The following is a 20,088-nucleotide window of genomic DNA, read 5'->3' as shown; positions in this document are numbered from 1 at the left end:
AACTGTAGCAAATGGTTTTGTTCTGTCTTGGTGGTCCAAATGCTTCAAACCTCCTAGGAGCTGTTCTGGATCACGTATGCCAGGGATTCAACTGCGAGAAAGACTCCTGTTCATCTTGTCTTCAGTGCCACAACCAGTTGGCCAGTTACAACTCTGCAGATGCTGGGTAGTTTCCTCCTAGTCACCCACAAAGCTCCCAACCTGCTGGGGACACCTTACACGATCCCAGGGCATAGTTAGCAGTGGAAGACAGGCTCAACAGCCATGGTAAGGGGTGCTCCATGGGAGATAGACTACTGCAAGTTAGGTGATGTCACACAAATATTACAAAATAAGCTGCTGGTTTGGGATTATCTCTGTGCAGACCTCTGCTGGCATTTAGTTGATGCTTGGGGGCTGAGAGAGGAAGTTGTCATGGTTATGGAGGGTCTGCAACTCTCACCGGCGAGCTCTAAGAATTTGAAGGAAAGAAGAAATGCATCTTGGAAGGAATCTGAGACAGTTTGTGTATGCTGGTGCCATTGAAGGGGTTCAAGAGCAGTGGGTTGCTGCTGTGGGGCTCAGTGCTTTCAGGAAGGGTGAGTGTGTTTGAGCAGGTTTTTGAAGAGGTGATTGATCCTTTTGGTAGTCCCCTGTTGTGGAGAAGAAGCACAACGGCATAGCCACAGACTGGATGTTTTCACGTGTTCTTGTAGCTTGTGAAGCCATCAGCCCCACACACTGCACATCGAAAGGGTGTGACTCTGGAATTCATATCAGCCTAAATAACTCATCCCGGCTCTGGGGTTCAGAACAATGGGATCAGGCAGTACTGTCTGGGTGTTAGAGTAGGGAAAGAGCTTGGGCCTGCCTTCACCCTGTTTAGGTCTGATCATCCCCCTGCCTACCTTTAGGGCCAGTACTAAATCTTGCTCCCGTCAGACCCCTGCCAGGCAGCACAATTAACCCCTGAGACCACATTGTCGGCACCCCTGTCCATTTTCCCTCCAATTTCTTCCAGTTAGGTACCTAATGACAGCACTCCCTCCATTATTGACCTTTGCTTGCACTCACTCCCCTCGCCTGTCATTAAGACTGCCTATCAGCACTTGCTCCCCCCGGGTCCCCTTCTAGAACTCTCTCCCTGGCCTCCAGGGACCAGTGCCAGCACTCTATTCCCTTATTTCCTTCCTGAAATCCTTCTGTCCGCACTCCCTCCCTCTATGACCTTTACCAGCACTCTCTTCCTTCAGGCCCTCATTTAGCACTCTCTCCAAGCAGCATTCCTTCTTCTCCCCAGATCCTGTGGCAACAATCCTTTGGTCCAAGCCCCAGTGGTGGTAGTGCCACCCTCCCTCCAGAGCGTCTGCCAACATGTCCCACCTCCTGTTGCTTAAAACACTTCCTTGCTCCCAGCTCCTGTCTGCACTAGCTTCCTCTAGATCTCAGGCCACACTCCCTCTTCCTTGAGACACCGGCCAGCAATCCCTGTTTCAGGCTTCTCCCTTTCCATATGGTTAGTTCCACACTACCTGTACTACCTATCTACAATACCTCTCAGCTTCACCTTTTCTCGAGTCCCTCCACACCCCCAGCAGCCCGTGCTATTTTTAGTAGCACTTTTGGCGGTTAGTATCACCACCCCCTCACTCCTATGTGTTTATATTTGTGTTTGGTAAAGTGCATGGCTGCCCGAGGGCTTCCCCACGTTGGTGAGTGCTGGACTGAGGGCTGCAACCACAAGTAAATTAAAGGGGAAACAGCCAAGTCTCTAGGTTTTTGCAGAAGGAGATTTAATTAGGCAGTGATCTATGGTCGAGTGGGAGGGCATTCCACAACTTCGGCAACAAATGGGCAAATGATCTGCCTCCCCATCTTGTCCTTTTGACTCTGGTTGTCCTAAGGAGCTGCAGTTGGGAGGTTCTTAGGTGCCTAGTAGGGGTATACGTAGATATCAGTTGTTGGAGCTTTACTGGGCCTTTTTATTTATATTTATGGCCTTGTGAGCAATACAGAGGGATTTAAACTTGATTCTTCCTCCGATCGGCAGCTAATGTAGCTGTTTAAAAGATTATTTTACTGATACGTAGCTTGGGGCTTTTAGTAGGAGCCTTACTGCTGCGTTTTGCACCACCTGGAGTCTCTTTCTTACATATTTCAGTGAGCCTACATAAAGAGAGTTGCCATAGTCCAGGCGAAAGACTATAAGGGACTAACTGGCACATGCATCAACAAAGACTTTTGCGATTCCTTAATTGCGATTTTTAAGGAATCGCAATTAAGGAATTGCAAAAGCCTATGCATGTAGGAATCGCTATAAAAATAGCGATTCCTACAAATTCCTTAATTGCGACTCGCAAATTGCGAGTCGCAATTAAGGAATGCCGTCCCATTCATTTCTATGGGCCTCCAGGCCCATAGGAATGAATTGGAGATTGCATGAGCAAATTGCGAGTACCAGTAGGTACTCGCAAATTGCTCATGCAATTTCAAGGGTGCAATGGTGTCAAAATGACACCCTATTGCACCCCTGAAATTGATCTGTGCACATATGTTGCACACACACATGCTCTAAGGGCATGTGTGTGCGCAACATGAAACTTTGAAAAATGCACAAAAGTGAATTTTTCAAAGTTTTTGCAAATTACCATGAAGTTCAACTTCATGGTAATTTGCTCCCCCTATTAGCGAAATCGCTAATATTTTAACTTTAATGCATTGCATTTAAGGAATCTCAATTTGGGATTCCTTAAATGCAATCGCAATTTAAGGAATCGCTATTTAGAGATTCCTTAAATTGCGATTTTTGCTTTTGGGATGATGCATCCCAAATGCAAAAATACCGGTCGCAAAGGGGCAGATTCTGCTAATCTGCCCGTTTGCGACCAGTTTTCTCGTTGATGCATGTGGCCCTGAATGATGTCTTTTTTAAGTGATCTGGAATCAGTTCGATAATCTTCCTAATCATTCCGAGTAACAAAAAGCAGGTACCTGACAATTTATTTGTTAGATAGTCCATTGTGAGCATATTATCAAGCCAAATTCCCAGGTTTTTTTATAAAGGATTTGGGATCGGGAGGGTTGCCCAGATCATTTAGCCAATGAATCAGGGGTCTGGGTATGGCATGGTTTCCCAGTATCATGAGCTACGTCTTGTCTCCGTTTAGCTTCCGGCAACTGTTCAACATCCTAGCATCTTTAAGTCCCTCCTTCCTCACCTTACTCAACATTCCCACCTTTTTTACTGGGAGGTCCCCTTCAAAACTCCCTAGCTCCTAGCCTCAGCAAGCACTGCTTGTCCTCTGTCTCTTGACTTATAATTATATGATGATTAGGTACCTCAACGGGTTAAGCACCTACTGCTGTTATACACGTGCCTTTTGTTCTTCTGTTAATATAAAAATGAGAATCAGTTGAGGAAACCTCTGTTTTTACAGCATTTAGAGGCAAGATGTATCTCACAATATATAAATACAGTATTAATACTTTTTTGTAAATGGAGCACATGCACTGGGAAATTCAAAAGCTTCCCAGTGCCCACAAGTATCAATATGCCAAAATCTTTTTTAAAAACCTGAGAAAAACACACATGACACTGATTTCATACAATTTCTATGCTGTTTCTTGAATGGCTCACATATTTCAGTAACACAAAAGAGAGGCAATAATATTTCAAGAGTGACTGGGAACGCTGGACGTGCAAGTGCAGTGTGGTGTAGATTAAATCTAGCTCAGAGGTGTCGCTGTGCCTATAACTTTATTCCTGGATCCTCCGGCCAGGATAAAAAATGTGAAGGATGGTGGTGATTGGGAGATATATTGTGCTCCTTACACCCCTCCTTACTGCCAAGATGTCGGCATGTTTCGGCTGTGTGTCTGTGCCCCTTGATTGGGGGTCACGCTGGCCTTCTTCAGGACTCTGCCGGTCCCAGTGTAATTGTGTAACTCTCTCACCTCTGGTCAAGATAAGAGGCTGTCAAGAACCCTAGTTCCGTATCCGAGGGATTACCTCAAAGATAATCGTAGAATTTACTAGAAGGAACAGGGGGTCAAGAAACAGAAAAGGGAAGAAGAAATTAGAAGGAATAATCTCCCTTGTGTTTCTAAAGCTATACGTATAGGTATACATATACACTAAAGTATGTCCTGTTAGATCGCTCATACCACTAACAAACATGTGTACATCACCCTGAAAGAACTCATATTTGTCAGAGTAAAACTAGTAACTCTTACTTTGCCATTCATACTTGCTGCCTTTTATAGAGGCATAGATATCAGCATCGCGAATACACAATATTAATTATTCACACAGGCCACTGATTGCAACAGACGGGACTTGGTGTGCCCTTACTCACCGAGTTTAACCCTATTTCATGTTTGAAATGACAGTGGGCAAGGAGAGACTCCCTATAGTCACACTCTATGGGAGGAAAAGTCACAGGGAAGAGAGAAATTTTGTCATAGTTAATGGTCATAGAGTAGCATGAATAAATACAATCTTTAACAATAGGATTCATTTGTTTCCGGAATGCAAACTGTTGCATTTAACCTGCTTTATAATGACTACCTATTGGTACCTTCCGTTCTTCCCTTCCCCCCCTCCTCCCGTTCTCTTATGTTCTCCCAAACATTGTGAGAATTCTATGGTGAGCGCCCGTGGAATAACGGTCATTCCTGGGCCATGGTTGTCGAGTGTAGTATTGCAATAAAGCTACTCACCACTATCGTGCCCCGTTATTTCACTGGCGACGAGTTACCGGATTTAGTTGCGTGGAGGGCAACTTTACGACATCCCCTCCTTCAGTAGCCCTGATGCGCAAATGAATCCGTGTATTAAGAGGCAATTTGAGTGGAAAAGTTGCCTATGGTCGTTATCCCCTCAGTGAAGAATCCGCGCGGAAGAAGGCTTTCCAGGTATGTAGTGGGAAATTTCTGAAGAATTCATCCGGGTCAGACGGCAGCGTCGATCTTGGGAGGAGCTTGTGGTGAATTATCCAGTGAGATCAGACACTTCACGTTGGGTCTGCCCTGGGGTGGAGTCCCGTCACTGGGAAGAAGATTGCCTTCAGCGTGGAAACTCTCGTAAGGGGTTTTTAGATCTGTTTCTGGTGATTCCTCGGTCATCAGTGAGTTTTATTTTTGCCATATTTTGTTGTTGCGCTTAACGTGGACAGGAACTTGTTAGTAATAGCGCAATAACACGATGTTCCATATCGGTGGTGATTTTTAAGGAACACTGAGGATAGTTAACGCGGTCCTTGGTGGATGCAGTAATTTGGGCATATTTTTACGGAGAATTAAACTTCTGTTCCATTCACCACTCGTCAGCTACTGAAGTCTAATATTCTGCATATTTCACCGATGTGAAGTGGTGGGAGCTCGCAAGCTTCTCTTGTGAAAGGATTAATAGGCAAAGGAGTATTCTTCCTGGTATCTTGGAACAGTATTTCATTCATTCCTGACTATAAGGAACTAACTAAAGTTATTGTTGAAGGAAGTATATTCATTTTTTTGGGGCACTGAAACTTTACAAACATCATAGTGAGAGTAACCTTCTCACAATATGTACTATCTTCATGAACTGTTTGGAAAAAAAATTAAAAGCAGTATACTACAGGACAACGCTTGCTGTGACCTATGATTCTGCAAGCATTTTCTGCATGGTAAAGAGAGGAACAGCTATCGGAAAAGATTTATGGATGTTATCTGTTTTATTTAAAGAGGAAAAGAAGGAAATATTAATAAGTGGTATTGTTATAAGTACATTTAACATGCTACTTTTATTGATTAAATATGGCAGCGGCAAGCATGAGTCAACCCCCACCCTTTCTTTCAGAGGCAGGAGACCCCACTATGACGTGGAAGAACTGGATCAAGAGGTTTGAGACTTATTTAATAGCCACAGCTGCAAATGGGTTCTCAGTATTACGTAGGCAACACATATTACTGCACAATCTGGGTGCTGAAGGGAGGAAGGTATATGATAGTCTACCAGAGATTGAGGAGGACAAAGTGGTAGATGGGGATAGAGATGTGTATGCAATAACGCTAAGGAAGTTAGAGTTACAATTCGCTGATGAAATAAATGTAGTTTTCGAAAGATATACATTTATTGGCAGGATTCAAGGCAAGAATGAGAGTGTTGGCAACTATATAGCAATACTGAGAGGACTAGCGAACACATGTGAATTCAATGATTTGACAGATTCGCTCATTAGGGACCAATTAGTGAGATGCACTAATAACAAGAAGATACAGGAGAAATTATTAGTTGGTAACCCAGATTTAAAAAAGGCTATTGAGATAGCAAAGAGTATAGAGCATACTGCAGTATGTATAAAAGAAATGTCTAATACTAATGACAAAGAAGTTAATCAGATTGGGGATGAGTTCAATAATGTGTGTGCCATTAAAGAGCAAAATAAAAGTGAGAGTATAAAAGAGCAAAATAAAGGAAGAACTGGTACTGAAAACAAGTTAAAATGTTTCAGATGTAGAAGCTCGGGGCATCTTGCCAATAATATTGTTTGTTGGGCCAGAACTGCTACATGCAGGAAGTGTAACCGAAAGGGAAATTTTGCACGTATGTGTAAAGACATGTTCGGCAGAACAGTCAATGTTATCGGAGCGGGTGACGAAGATAATAGTAGATTTGTTTTACAAGTTGATGTAGAAGGGAAAAATGAAGTAAACATGGTTAACTTACCCAGCGGCGTCACTATGGGGGTGCGGGGGGTGCGGACCGCACCGGGTGACACCCTCAAGTGGGGTGACACCAACAGGGCCCGTCAGGGGCCGGCTTTACGGCGGTGCGACTGGGTGATGGCTTCCTGGGGGCGCCGTGTTAGAAAGTTTATTACGCTTTTGAAGCACCTGCTGCAGCGTTTCTTTCCGCCAGCAATTACCAGGCCTCACATAAATGTCAAGATAACTGGTGTGATTAATTATCTTCCTGGAGAGAGATCAGTGTTTTGTAAAGTTGAGGTTTTGACTTAGGTGAAGTTAGTGCAGAGGGTTAATATGCCTGCTGCAAAGAACGTGTGCCAAGTAGATTACAGAGTGCAGATCAGCAGGTTACTGCTTTCAAACGAGACATCCTTTTGTTGCAATTTATAACTTAAAGTCCTAATATTCAACAGTGAGCTATTAACTTTCATCCTAGAACTGCGTACACACCTCAAAATATACATTATTAGAACATTGATTAATGTTGCAAAAAGGGTTAATTTGGCTAGAAATAGATTCTTATTATTAAAGAAAACTCCCAACTATGCTGTTTCTTTTTCGACTCTGCGTTTGTGCTTCTCCACACCAAGCACTATACTGCCTACCAGTATGGATGACATGTGACTCCTACACTTTCAGTCCTTTGGTTTATGTATCATTTCCTATACACGGATTTACACACCTATGATTGATTGTCTCTGTGTAATGTGTGTGTGATGCAAAGTGCTCGGACACCCTACACTGGTATGAGTGGCGCTATATAACTAATTCAATGCATCTGAGAGAGTGTGGTTATGGTGACTTGGTCACTGTTAAAGGGTGCTAGTGAGAGAATCCATGGTGGAGGGGGTCATTGGGGGGGGCGCCAACAAACATTGTCGCACAGGGCGCCACCAGCGCTAAAGCCTGCCCTGGGGCCCGTGTGCGCAGAGCAACCTAACCTTTTAGGAAGAGGACGTGCCTGTGCGCAGTGCACCCTGTCTCCTCTCCTTTCTTTTATTTGCTTCCCTGTGAAATGGATCCAAAAAAGAAAATCACGTTTGCTGGAAATCAATGTCGTATTTTTCTGACATTTAATTCCAAAATGCAGCATCAGGAATAAAAGTTTAAAAATATGAAAAATAAATAACTAAATAAAGTAAGACAGAGTGGTAGCAAACTGTCCAGATTGATTTTTATTCACACCCAAACACATTAGCGCCACTTTTACAGAGTTTGCCAGTGAAGCGCTATTTTTGTTGTCTTGGCTTTGTTTTCCCTGGGCTTGGAGCTAGTGCACCAATCCTGGAGGTACTGCAATGTGAGGATTGAAAAACAAAATTTGTACTGCTGCTCTGTATCTAGGGATGTTGTCTTTTTTTACCATACTGCTTACGTTTTGTAAGGATATAAGCAATGGCCATTGAAATGGGTCCATTCAGGGCCCTGTTGTCATGCCCTTAACTTTTCAGGCAAAAGCACTCACTGATTTCTGAACAGTGAGTGTAAAAGCGTTAAGGTAACCATGTTGTTCCTGCTTACATTTCACATGGTTTGCAAAATGTTGCATTCCCTGTGATTGTTTGCTTTTTCCAGGATGCTGTCACTTTTTTTTGTAGGCCACATATTGCTCTTGCCCAGTGCGTAATTTAAATTGAGCCGCATCCAGGTGTTTATAGCTGGCAACAATTGGGTTGTAGTTGAAGGCAGTCTGAGTTTTTCTCAGTGGGGCAGTATGGTGTTCAGTGGGGGAGAGGATGTGGCACTATGGCCAGAGCTGCTGAATTTGGAACTGGGGAACCAGGTTCAGCCTTAATAACCAGTCCGCCAGACCACTCTCCTGAGAGAGCACTATCTCATGCTAGACCTTAGAAGGCTTCGCAAGACATTAGAAGCCCCGGTGTCGTAGCACCAGCAGGTGGACCCTAGCATGACAAGTGTAGGTTAACCTTCAAGGCTTGTCCACCACTATTCATACTGAAGTTCACCTCCAGTTTTGCGGCAGGCCTATGAAGCAGTACACCCTAGAACAGTGACCCTGCCACTGAGATCACAGGACCCTTGAGAAGGGCCAGCTCTAGGGCGGTGCAACCGCACCAGGTGTTCACTTTCGGTGGAGGCATCATTTTTGCAAGTATATTATGGTTTTAAAAGCGCTTGCTGCCTCCTTCCTGGCCTCCAGTAATTTTCGGTAACAATAAAAATGTCATGATGACTCTGGTGATTAATGTTCTTCCTAGAGAGAGATCGGAATTTTGTCTAATGGAAGATTTGACTCATGGAAAGGTAGGTCAGAGGGTTAATGTACCTGCTGCAAAAAACATGTCCCGTGCAGATCACAAAGTGCACATAATGTAAATAGGCCAGTGGGCTACTGCTTTTGTCAGAGAGATCCTTTTGTTACTTGCAGTTTATAAATTAAAATCCTAACATAGAACAGTGAGCTATTAACTGTCATCTACTCCGCAGCAACACAATTCAAATTATTTATTAACTTTTGATACGTTTGAGCAACAAACAATTTATTAGTTTAAATGGTGAGATCATGCTGCAGATCTTGCATTATGAGGCAAATATGGCAGAGCCATTATTATTTAGAAAACATTTGCAAACTAGGATTTTTAGCAATTCATGTTTGAACTGCTGTTTTGGTAAAGGGAGAAGTGCTGATGACAGAAACTCCATGGCTCGGAGACAAATGGCTTGTGCTTCCACATTTTATCGTATTTGGGGACATTCTGTGATTAGAAGCATATCCCACTTTGTGAACACATTTTACTGTCAATAACTCATTATAACCTTAATTAATCATGTGTCTCCATTGGTTGATAAAACTGGGCAGTGAAACCAAACAAATATAAAAAATTGGGATGTTTGCGCATTCTGGCCACTGATCCAATCCTTGGGTTATTCCCGCCCTTTGATTCTCCGCCCACAGTTCCCCTACTTTTTTTCCCCCACTTCGACCACTGATATATCGTGTTGATGGATAGTGGGAACACCACACCAGTAAAAAGTACCATACCTATGATATTATAAATTCCAATAAACTGTTGACTAGCAGGTAGCCCACTGTACAACCTGATTAATGAATCATTATCACACTGTTGTTAACAGGCACATTTTGTAAATATAGGACCTACATTTACAAACGTTACTAAGGATTCTGTATGGTCCCGTTATTTGCCAACTGTGTCCACTGGCGGACTCGGGGCGGAGGAGGTCCATGCGGTAAGTCGTGAGGGGGTGACACCATGAGTTACCCGCACCGGGTGACACCAACCCTAGTGACGCCACTGAACTTACCGAAATGTGAGATAGTGTTGGAAGGGAAAATAGTCGAGGTATTTGCAGACTCATGTTTCCCGTTTACATTTATTAACAGTGAAATGTTCCATTCAAAGTTTGATGCTCAAAAAGTGCCTCTCGTTGAACCGGCTGTAGTACCGGTAGGATACAACAAGGATCCTATACCATTGGAAGGTGTAGCAGTTATGAAGATTATGTTCAAAGACAGAAGCACTGTGGGGAAAGTATATATAGCCAAACGTGGATCCAATCTTTTAGGATGGGCACATCAAAAAGATTTAGGAATCAAACCTGATCCCACAGCAGAAGTACCTGTTTTGCTAGTAGATAGGTCAGTGTGGGGTACAGAATTACTTAATGAATTTCCTGAAGTATTTACGGACAAGCTAGGGTGTTTCAGGGATTTCCAACATAAAATAATCTTAAAAGAAAATGCCAAACCCGTAGTGCACAAGTGTAAGAACATACCCATTTTGCTGAAGGAACCCCTGAGGGAAAAATTAGACAAACTGGTCAGCCAAAAGGTAATTGTGCCCATTGAGAGTGCGTAGTGGGTGGCTCCCATAGTGATTACATCTAAACCCCATAACGAAGCCATCAGAATGTGCATAGATTTGAGAGAGTTAAACAACAATATTTGGATTGACCGACATCCCTTACCGAACATAAACGAAATGCTAAGTCAGATAAGTGATGCTGAGTTTTTTTCAGTTATAGATTTATCCTCAGCGTATCACCAGGTGAGGCTCCATCCCTCTAGCAAACCCTTAACGTCATTCATTACACCCTTCGGTGCATTTAGGTTTTGTAGGATGCCGTTCGGACTTGCATCTGCAGCCGCGGTATTCCAGAGGGCAATGTAACAAATTCTGGAAGGTGTTAACCGTGTGTTGTGCTTCCAGGATGATTTGTTGATTTTTAGAAAGAATGAAAAGGAACACAATGAGACATTCAGGATAGTTTTGAATGAACTGAAAGATGTAGGGCTAACATTGAAAAGGGAGAAATGTCAAGTTGGAGTAAAATCTGTCACTTACCTAGGGCATGTGATTTCTAGAGAAGGCATCAAACCAAAGATGGATTTAGTAGAAGCAATCAAGTCAGCACCAGTACCCACCACAAAGGATGAGGTGAGGTCATTTCTTGGATTGTCGGAATACTATTCAAAGTTTGTAAAACATTTTTCTGATATCACCTATCCATTACGAAACTTGTTAAAGAAAAATGTAAAATTTGTCTGGAGCATGGAGTGTACAAAAGCTTTTCATGAACTAAAAGAATTTATTGTCAATGCACCTTTCCTAGGACAGTTTGACACTTGTAAACGCACTATACTCACTACTGATGCCAGCACAAAAGGCATAGGTGCGACGCTAAATCAAGTAGTTGATGGGGAGGAGAGGATTGCAGCATTTGCGTCGATGGCCCTGTCTGATGCAGAAGTACGATATTCCGTAATAGAAAGAGAAGCATTGGCATGCTTTTGGGCTGTCAAGCATTTTCGGGTATTCTTGTGGGGTATTCCTTTTATTCTTAAAACGGACCACAAACCCCTAGTGAATGTGTTTTCTGTGAAGAACATTGTAAGAACTACACCTAGAATATCTAGATGGTTCCTTGGATTAGAGGGGTATAATTTTAAGATTGTGTACATTCCAGGGCAAAGTAACCATGCATCAAATTTCCAGTCTAGATCGCCCCTGCCAAGTAATGAGTGGGAAAAAAATTAAGATGAGGAATTTGTGGTAGCAACCATCACTGAAGGCATGCAAGAAAAAGAATGGGAAGACAGTGTAGAGGAAGACATCAATGTTAAAAGAGTGAAGGAATTCATCCTTAAGGGATGGCCTAATGGATGTTCTGAGTTAAATGGTAATGTCAGAGGTTTCTGGGAGGTGAGAAATGAATTATACATACACAATCACAATCTGTATAGAGGTAACAAACTTGTCCCTCCAGAGAATTTGTGAGAAAAAATCGTGACGTTAAATCATGAAGGTCATTTGGGGTGCAGTCTAACTAAGAGCAAGACCAGATTACATTATTGGTGGCCGGGAATGGACTCCATGATTGAAAGAAACATCAGGCAATGTGTAAGTTGTGCATGTAGTGACAAAAGCAAGCAATTACCCAAGGAACCTTGGAACAAGTTGGCCATGGATATCATTGGCCCTATGGATGTCAAAGGTTTAGGGGGAAGGTTCATTTTGACATTGGTAGATTATCATTCTAAATGGGTAGTTTTCAGAATTGTGGAGAATGTGGTCACCAGCACAGTCATTTCGTTCCTACAGGATGTATTTAGAAATGAAGGTGTACCTCAGACTTTAATAACAGACAATGGGGTCCAATTCACCTCTTCACCAATGAAAGAGTTTTTACAAAACTTTTCAGTAAAACATCTTCAATCGGCTCTTTATTGCCCCAGGGCCAATGGCTTAGTGGAACGAGTAAATCGCATGATTACAGATTGTTTTCAATCGAGTGTCAACAGAGGAACAAATGTTAGGAAAGAGTTAGACGAAATGGTCTGGTCTTATTTAGTAACCCCTCATTCTGTCACCAAAGTGTCACCTTTCAAAGCTCTCAAAGGTAGAGAACCTGGTACCAAGCTAAGTCCTTTATGGCTAGTTGGCAATGATGTTGAGGAGGTAGATCGAAGCATGATAAGTGAGAAGGTCCAAGAACATCAAAGGAAATATGTTAACAGGTATAAAAATAAAATATTTTAATAAAATAGGAATTGGAAAGAGGGAGATGTGGTAAGAATAAAATTGCCAAGATCTGTCCATTCTGGTTGTTCAAAGTTTTCTGAAAAGAAAATAATGTGTAAAGTGTTTAAAAATGTGCTACCTCTTGATGACGGACAGGTGTGGAGTTACGACAGAGTAGTTGGAGATAACAGCATAAATGTTCAGGGTTCCTCTGTGGAACATGGAACATGAAACACAAATAAACGACAAACCTACCACTGTACTGGATAGAAGGTTTCTTAGGAACCAATATAAAAAACCGTTATGGCACAATGATTATTGTATGACTTAATCCTTTGGTTCTTTAATATTCTTGTAATTACCACAATGCATTTTGTGTTCCTTAAGGAAGGAGATGTGTTGTATTTAACCTGCTTTATAATGACTACCTATTGGTAGCTTCCGTTCGTCCCTTCCCCCCCTACCTCCTCCCGTTCTCTTATGTTCTCCCGAACGTTGTGAGAATTCTATGGTGAGCGTCCGTGGAATAACGGTCATTCCTGGGCCATGGATGTCGAGTGAAGTATTGCAATAAAGCTACTCACTACTATTGTGCCTCGTTAATTCACAAACACCCCTTATGTGATTAGGTGGAAGCTTATCGTTCAACCACAGCCTGCCTGCGGTCTTAGCCTCTGTTAAAAAGCTAGGACGGAGATGAGTAAAGTATCGTAGACCATAATGACAGCGCTATAAGCATATTTTGTGAGTGGATGGTTACTAAGCGCTGTAGGAATGCCTCATAATGTATGTATAACCCTTCTCAGGTGTCTCATGTAGGTATGCTTACGGACGGAATTTGCCACACTGAAGTGCCCCCAGTACGCTGCCCTCTCTCTCCTTAGTGGCAGTGCTACCCGGGTAACACTTCTTCTTTTAAGTTGCTCGTCTGCTACCTCCATCTCCCTATTAGCATTCACAGCTCATTTTATGGCTCTCGCAATGGTATGTTCCGGATATCCCCTCTGAGTGAGTTTATTCAAGAGGAGTGTAGCTTCCTCTTTGAAAGTGGATTTCTCCGTACAATTACGTCAAACAAATTGGCCCACTGGCAGGTTTTCTCTGAGGGATTTCGGGTGAAAGCTATCATACGCTAGCAGGGCGTTCTTGTCTGTGGGCTTATGATAAACTCTGGTCTGGAGTTTACCTTCCTTTGGTTCAATCATTAAATCCAAGAAGGGTAATTCTGTCTTGGTTACAGTAGAAATACCAGTCAAGGAACTGAATGACCGATTGTTCATCACCCTTCCATATCAGCAGGACGTCGTCAATATAACGACGCCACAGTTTTATGTTCTCTGTCCATGGGCAATGTGGATCATAGATTTCAGTCTTTTTTAATGCCCTCACATACAGAAATTTGTGTAAATATATGAAACGACAAAGACGCAAGCCATCTTAGCCTCTGAAGGCAACTATTTGGATCTATTGAAAGTTTGTGCTGCCACTTCTGTCCCGGGCAAGATATATCAAATAGACTAATAGACAAGTGATTATCCTTTTTACTGGAAGACATTGAACATGTATGGAATACTGCTGAGCCGAACTCAATATCTATCTAAGCCTTGAAAAAGTTACTTTGTAACGAAACACGTGTCAGCGGCCGGTCCAACGCCCTACAGGAGGATTATTGATTTGTGCCCTCCATTTGTGAAATATAAGGTTATTGGAATGTTTTGCTTTTTAGTAGACTGCTAAACTTGTATGTTCTATATACTTTTATTAAACGGAACAACAAGTCAAAAATTGTTCTTTGCTTGTCCAAAGTGATCTGTGAACCACATTTGTAACAATATTGAACTGATCAGAGTGCCAAGGTTATCTTCATGTTCCCCACGTACAGACCCGCCAGGTTCGGGGCAAAGATACTGCCCATCGAGGTCCCGTGGGTCTGTAGATAGAGGGCGCCCTCGAACTCAAAGACATTTTTTGTAAGTGCTATCTCTGCTAGGTTCAAGATGAAGGCATGTGGTGTTTGATACCGCCATTCTTCTTCGAACAGGATATCTTCCAGGACTCATAGGGTCTCCTTCTGTGGGATGTTGGTGTATATAACGCCTCAATATCCAGGCCTATAAGGAATTCGCTGTTGGGATCAAAGTCCATCTCCTTGATGCGGTTGAGGATATCCAAGGTATCCTGTAGGTATACTGGTAGTCTCTGAATCAATGGTTTCAGATAAAAATCACAGAATTGTGACAACGGTTCGAGAATCTATCCGATACCCAAAACGATGGGTCTGCCAGGCAGGGGTCTAGTTGGTTTGTGAATTTTTGGCAATATGTAAAAATAAGGTGTTCTGGGTTGGTTTCTAATGAGGTTATCCGCCTCATGTTCAGAGATCCAATCATTGGCCAATCAATCCTCCACAAGAGTAGCGATGTCCTTGGTTATCTCCATCGTGGGGTCCCTTCCTAGTACTTGGTAGTTCTTTCCATTCGATTGGAGGCGTCGGCACTCGTTGTCGTAAGTGGTTTTATCCAGGACAACTATGGCTCCTCCATTGTCTGCCGGTTTTATGATAATCGAGGGGTTCTCCTTAAGTTCCCTCAGTGCCACCTTCTTGATATTGCTCATGTTGGCAAATTAGCATACGTCTTGTCTCCTCAGGTTCTCAAGGTCATGTATGACGGCTTGTTCGAATGTACCCACCTCCTGGGGTAGCATGGCAATCTGGGGTGTAAACATTTTGCGGGGAACACGTGGTGCGGGACACTGACAACGATCGGTTTGGCGTGACCCCCTAGGACACATCACCACACGCCCCACGTGACCGGAACTACTCCGGACTCGGAATGCGGATATAACAACTAGTCCCTCGCTACACTGCTGCAAACATACACGGCGGTGACAGGCGAGCAACGGATTAGAGGAGCACCACACTTGAAGTAGTAAGGGGGGCACTTGAGTGTGGCATATACTGCCTGGCTGCTCTGCCGCAGACCTGCACGGAGGCAGCGGGCAAGCAACTAATAAGAAGAAGCATTACCCGGGTAGCACTAAGGAGAGAGAGGGCAGTGCACTGGGGGCACTTCAGTGTGACAAATTTTGTCCGTAAGCGTACCTACATGAGACACCTAAGAAGGGTTATACACACATTACGAGCCATTCCTACAGTGCTTAGTAACCATCGGCTCACAAAATACGCTTATAGCGCTGTCGATGCCCAGTGTAGAAAGGGTTTCTCTGATGTCAGGAATTTGCCTGCCTTGATCTGATTTAGCTTTCCTGATTTTGAATATGAAAGTATGCTGCATTTTTAAACGAGGGGTTCAAGTATATTGTGTTACTGCAGTTGGCTGCTACCCTAATTTTCTAAATGGTTGCATGCTGACTAGATGGATGACTAGAGCCGTTCAGAATGCTGAAAGTGTGTATGGAGCTCAGTTGGGAGGGCTCAGATCCACTGGGCCTATCAGGGGTAAGGCAATGCCTCCCACAGAGTGTCAAAGAGACTGTCTTCTTAGCTTAGCCCCCTCTCCTTAGATTGTTATTGAAATGTCCTAGAATGAATGAATAATATTAATCATGGTAATTTGTTTTTATATGGTCATTCATATTGCACTTCCTGCTACTTCAAAGCACAGTACATAATATGTATCACTCAATTCAATGAGGATCAAGTTACTGACCTCAGAAGCTCTAGAAGCTGGGACTGATTTGCTGGGACCTTCAGAACACACTGGAACTCATTGAGCCTTTACCTTATCACTGCTGAAGCTGGATAAGGAGAGAAAAGTTTATCTAGCTAAATAGTGAGCTCCAGAAGCCCACTAAGGCACAGAAGTGATAATGGTGGCTCTTGCAGCTTTAGTATGACTAAACAAATGCTGGTATGACTGTGACAGTGAATAGTGTAGTGTGCATTTGTAATGACAGAACCCTTGTGGCTCCTGATGGACTCCGTAGAACTGTGAAGTAAGCATTAGAGTGAGTCAGTAGTGAAAGTGAAAAGTAAGCCAAAGCACATGGCCGAGGGCCGCAGAGTGACTACTCTACAGAAAAAGAAGTTGTGCTTCAGATGTGAATTTTCGTTTCCACAGAAGGTAAATGTCCCGCCACTGGGCAAATCAGCAGAGGCTGAGGAAAGGAGAACCATTTTGTAATGGTGTGCAAGGCAAAGGAAAAAGTGAGTGCGTCACGGTGAGAAGACATAATGGCTGCCCGAACGTACCAGAAGTGACATTAGACGCACGCCCATAAAGCCAAGCAGCCACATCAGCTGAGGCAAATCGAAACCAAACGAAGTCGATTGACATCTAAATCTTTGTCAAATAGTTCTTCTGTAACTATGTCAAGTTAAAGTGAAGAAGATGTTTGGGCCTCAGAGGAACATGGCATGTTGGACTGGCTGCATGTGAGGAAAAATACCGGTCCAAGAGAATTCAACACAACAAAAAACCAAGGTAATTCACACATTGACCGAAAATCACACTAAAAGTCAATGGTTGTTCAGTACCTTTCATTAGCAATAGATGTGCGTCAATAAATATTGTGCCTGAGGAGAAATCTAATGAACTGTCTCCATTGCGCCAACTTACGCCATCGAAAACTATAGTGTATACGTGGGCTGCATTGACACCACTAAAAAGTGAAGGTTTGTTTGTAGCAACGATTTAGCATAAGAAAACAAAAGTGCAAGCACCCATTCATGTACTTGCAGGTACAGCATTAAGCCCCTGTTTACTCTGCTTCAGCACAGCTGTTGATAAGGGACTGATATCCGTTGTCAGGGATACCAAGCACTCTTAACTGAGTTCTCCAAACCCTTACCTGTAAGGTGCTTGGTGGTGTTTCGCAGAGACGCTATGGGCCAAACTCCCTATAACTCTATTCAACAACCCAAGATATCAAATGCCCTCTTCAGGTTGATTATAGGATAGAGGGAGGAGGGCCGGGATCGACGCTAATGAAGTTCCTGTAGTCGACCTGCGAGGCAACAAGAAGATTCCTTAGCGAAATTATTCTTCAGTCATATACTCTAAACTGTACTAGGATCTTTGTTGTTCAGTTTAATTAGTGTACTTTATTGCTACAAGGTTCCTACCTGCGATTCTACAGGGTAGGGCTTCGCATCCAGGAAGTTGTTGCGAGGTGAAGGAAATCCGATGTTCTTCCCCTGTTCTCTGCTAGATGTGTTAATTAAGCAGTAAGACGTGGGAAATCTGTGAGTAAACAATATTATCACTGTTAATAATTCTGCACATAAAAACAACTGAGCTGCTTTTCACTCCTTACAATTACCCTCTATCCCTGTTCACTTACTTTGCAACCTTCCTGTTCTTTCGTTTTCTCAATAAGCTTTACTGAAATAAGAAAGGATAAAACATAGCGATCTACACATAACACACTACAATAAGTTTCCTTGTGATGGTTCTTTCTGTAGCATTACAGTCTTTGTTGTCAAAAAACAAGTCCTGGTTCCTTTGATTCCTATTTCACAAAGGTGTGTCCAAAAATTAGTAATTTCCTTTAACAAGTCTTTCTTGCGATGGGCGCCAGAAGTATTAAGAAAATTCACTTAGCTTAATTTTCCTTGCTTTCAGGTCGCTTCACGCGGAGGAATTTAAGATGCAGGAAGCGCGAGGAATGAAGATGCAGGAAGCAGGAGCGTAGGCATGAAGAATCAAGGAGCAGGAGAGCTGAAATGAAGGTAAGTGAAGTTCTGTAGAAGAGCGAGTTCAGCGCGATGTTTCCTGTTGAAGAGTCGGAAGGCTAAGCACCTTCCAGAGTCTGGGTGTGGCTTTAATACTCCAGCCACACCCAGAGACGTCCGTAAGGAGGAGCGTGTGTACGTGCTCTCACGCCATGTTCTGTTTTCACACAAACGCGAGGCAGGCTGAAAGACGAGCAATGGTCTTTTGATCACGAGCGAAGCAACACTGCAATACGAGTGTTTCTTTGCTCTTTGCATAAGTACTGTGATGCGTTCTTACACTCAGCCCGCAAACGGCGAGCGGAGCCCAAGCAGTGATCTGAATTGTCTGGTAAACAAACATTGGCAAACACAACGTATAATACACTGCCCATTCATAATGATACCAATAACATCCACTGTTTGCACAATCAGTACCAATAAACATCACATATTTCTTGGAGTGCAGGATGCACGGGATAGGGGTGGGTTTTCCTACGGTGAATAGGTTTTGAAGAATGTGGGTTCATGACATCCGTGAACTATAACATGAATGCTCATCACAAAATAGTAAGTCAATTCCCTTTGTTGTTTCATTGGTTGGGAAAACCTAAGATTGTGAAAGTCCAACTACACATTAATAAGAGCGTCCATCCTGTTGGTCAAGGACAGGACAAATTGTCTTTCACTTACCGGAAGCTGTTGAAAAAGAACTGGAATCCTTACTCAAACACAATATCATTTAGCATTCCACTGGTCCAACTCCATCAGTTTCTCCCATAGTGGTAATACCCAAAATGGACAGTGAAGGAGCTGTGCACATATGCGTGGACATGTGGCAAACGAACAAGTTAATTGAAAGAGAACGACATCTAGGTCCGCACATTGTTGACATGATAACACAAATAAATGGTGCAAAGCTATTCTCTCGCCTTGATCTGAATAAAGTATATCATCAGTTGGAACTCGAGGAGAATTGCAGGTACATTACAACCTTTTCTACACATGTTGGTCTGTTCCGTTAAAAAAGTCTACGTTTTCGTGTGTCATCAGCTGCTTAGCTATCCCAAAATGTTATTCAACATCTCATACAGTCTGTCATGAATGCTTTCAATTATAGTGATGACCATTGTTCCCTATGAGTTGCGCGCATGCGTGCACATGCACCCATACTACACCCAAGCTTGCAGTGTCTCATGTGAAGTGCGCATACACTTCACACGAGATGGATAAAGGAGTGGAGAGACACGGTGAAGGGGATAGGAGGTAAGTTTTATTTATTTTTTATTTACCCCCCACCACCCTCATCTCCTCTCCCCACCATCCCGATCAGTGCCAGCCGCCACTGCCCCCCTCGTCCCCACAGCTCAAAATCATTCAAAGGAGCAGCAAAGGGCTGATAGAACACTCCGCCTGTCAATCTGTGCCTTCAACCCAATCTCCTTTTAGTAAGCTGGTAAAAACACATCTTTTCACAGCCACCTAAACCGATGTTGATGTTTCTATGGTTTGCCTTCTAATATGATTAACAATTTCTGCTTCTATTTGCTGTGTGTTCTCTTTAAAGCTCACTGATACCTACCTTGTGTAACAGTGCTACAGGAAACATAAGTATAATGGGAGCAGAGCCTTCACGATAACAGCCCCTGCTGCAGCCGCCTCCCTCAGGTGTTTCACACACCTTTGAGGCTCAGCCTCAAAGCAGTC

At 43.1% G+C, this 20,088-nt stretch overlaps 1 protein-coding gene and 1 long non-coding RNA gene across 3 annotated transcripts in view; one reads left to right on the top strand and one right to left on the bottom strand.

Annotated features, from left to right (window-relative positions):
* The window catches only part of LOC146810573 (hepatitis A virus cellular receptor 1 homolog), a 120,534-nt gene that overhangs the window by 86,292 nt on the left and 14,154 nt on the right, over positions 1 to 20,088 (bottom strand). Inside the window, exon 1 of one of the 2 annotated variants that reach the window (XM_085617615.1) lies at positions 4,699 to 4,906. The exons of the other annotated variant lie outside the window; for it this stretch is intronic. The gene's annotated coding sequence lies outside the window, so the exon portion shown is untranslated. Of the gene's footprint in view, positions 1 to 4,698; positions 4,907 to 20,088 lie in introns of those variants that run through there. 2 annotated transcript variants of the gene reach the window in all.
* The window catches only part of LOC146810572 (uncharacterized), a 76,613-nt gene continuing 61,544 nt past the window's right edge, over positions 5,020 to 20,088 (top strand). Inside the window, exons 1-2 of the long non-coding RNA XR_014966613.1 lie at positions 5,020 to 5,061; positions 18,293 to 18,399. This is a non-coding gene — a long non-coding RNA (uncharacterized LOC146810572). The remainder of the gene's footprint in view (positions 5,062 to 18,292; positions 18,400 to 20,088) is intronic.

The sequence above is a fragment of the Triturus cristatus genome, chromosome 7 (assembly GCF_964204655.1).
Source record: "Triturus cristatus chromosome 7, aTriCri1.1, whole genome shotgun sequence".
In the NCBI taxonomy this organism is placed as follows: domain Eukaryota; kingdom Metazoa; phylum Chordata; class Amphibia; order Caudata; family Salamandridae; genus Triturus; species Triturus cristatus.
Note: the sequence above shows the minus strand (reverse complement) of the source record. Positions and strands in the feature narration are given on the sequence as shown.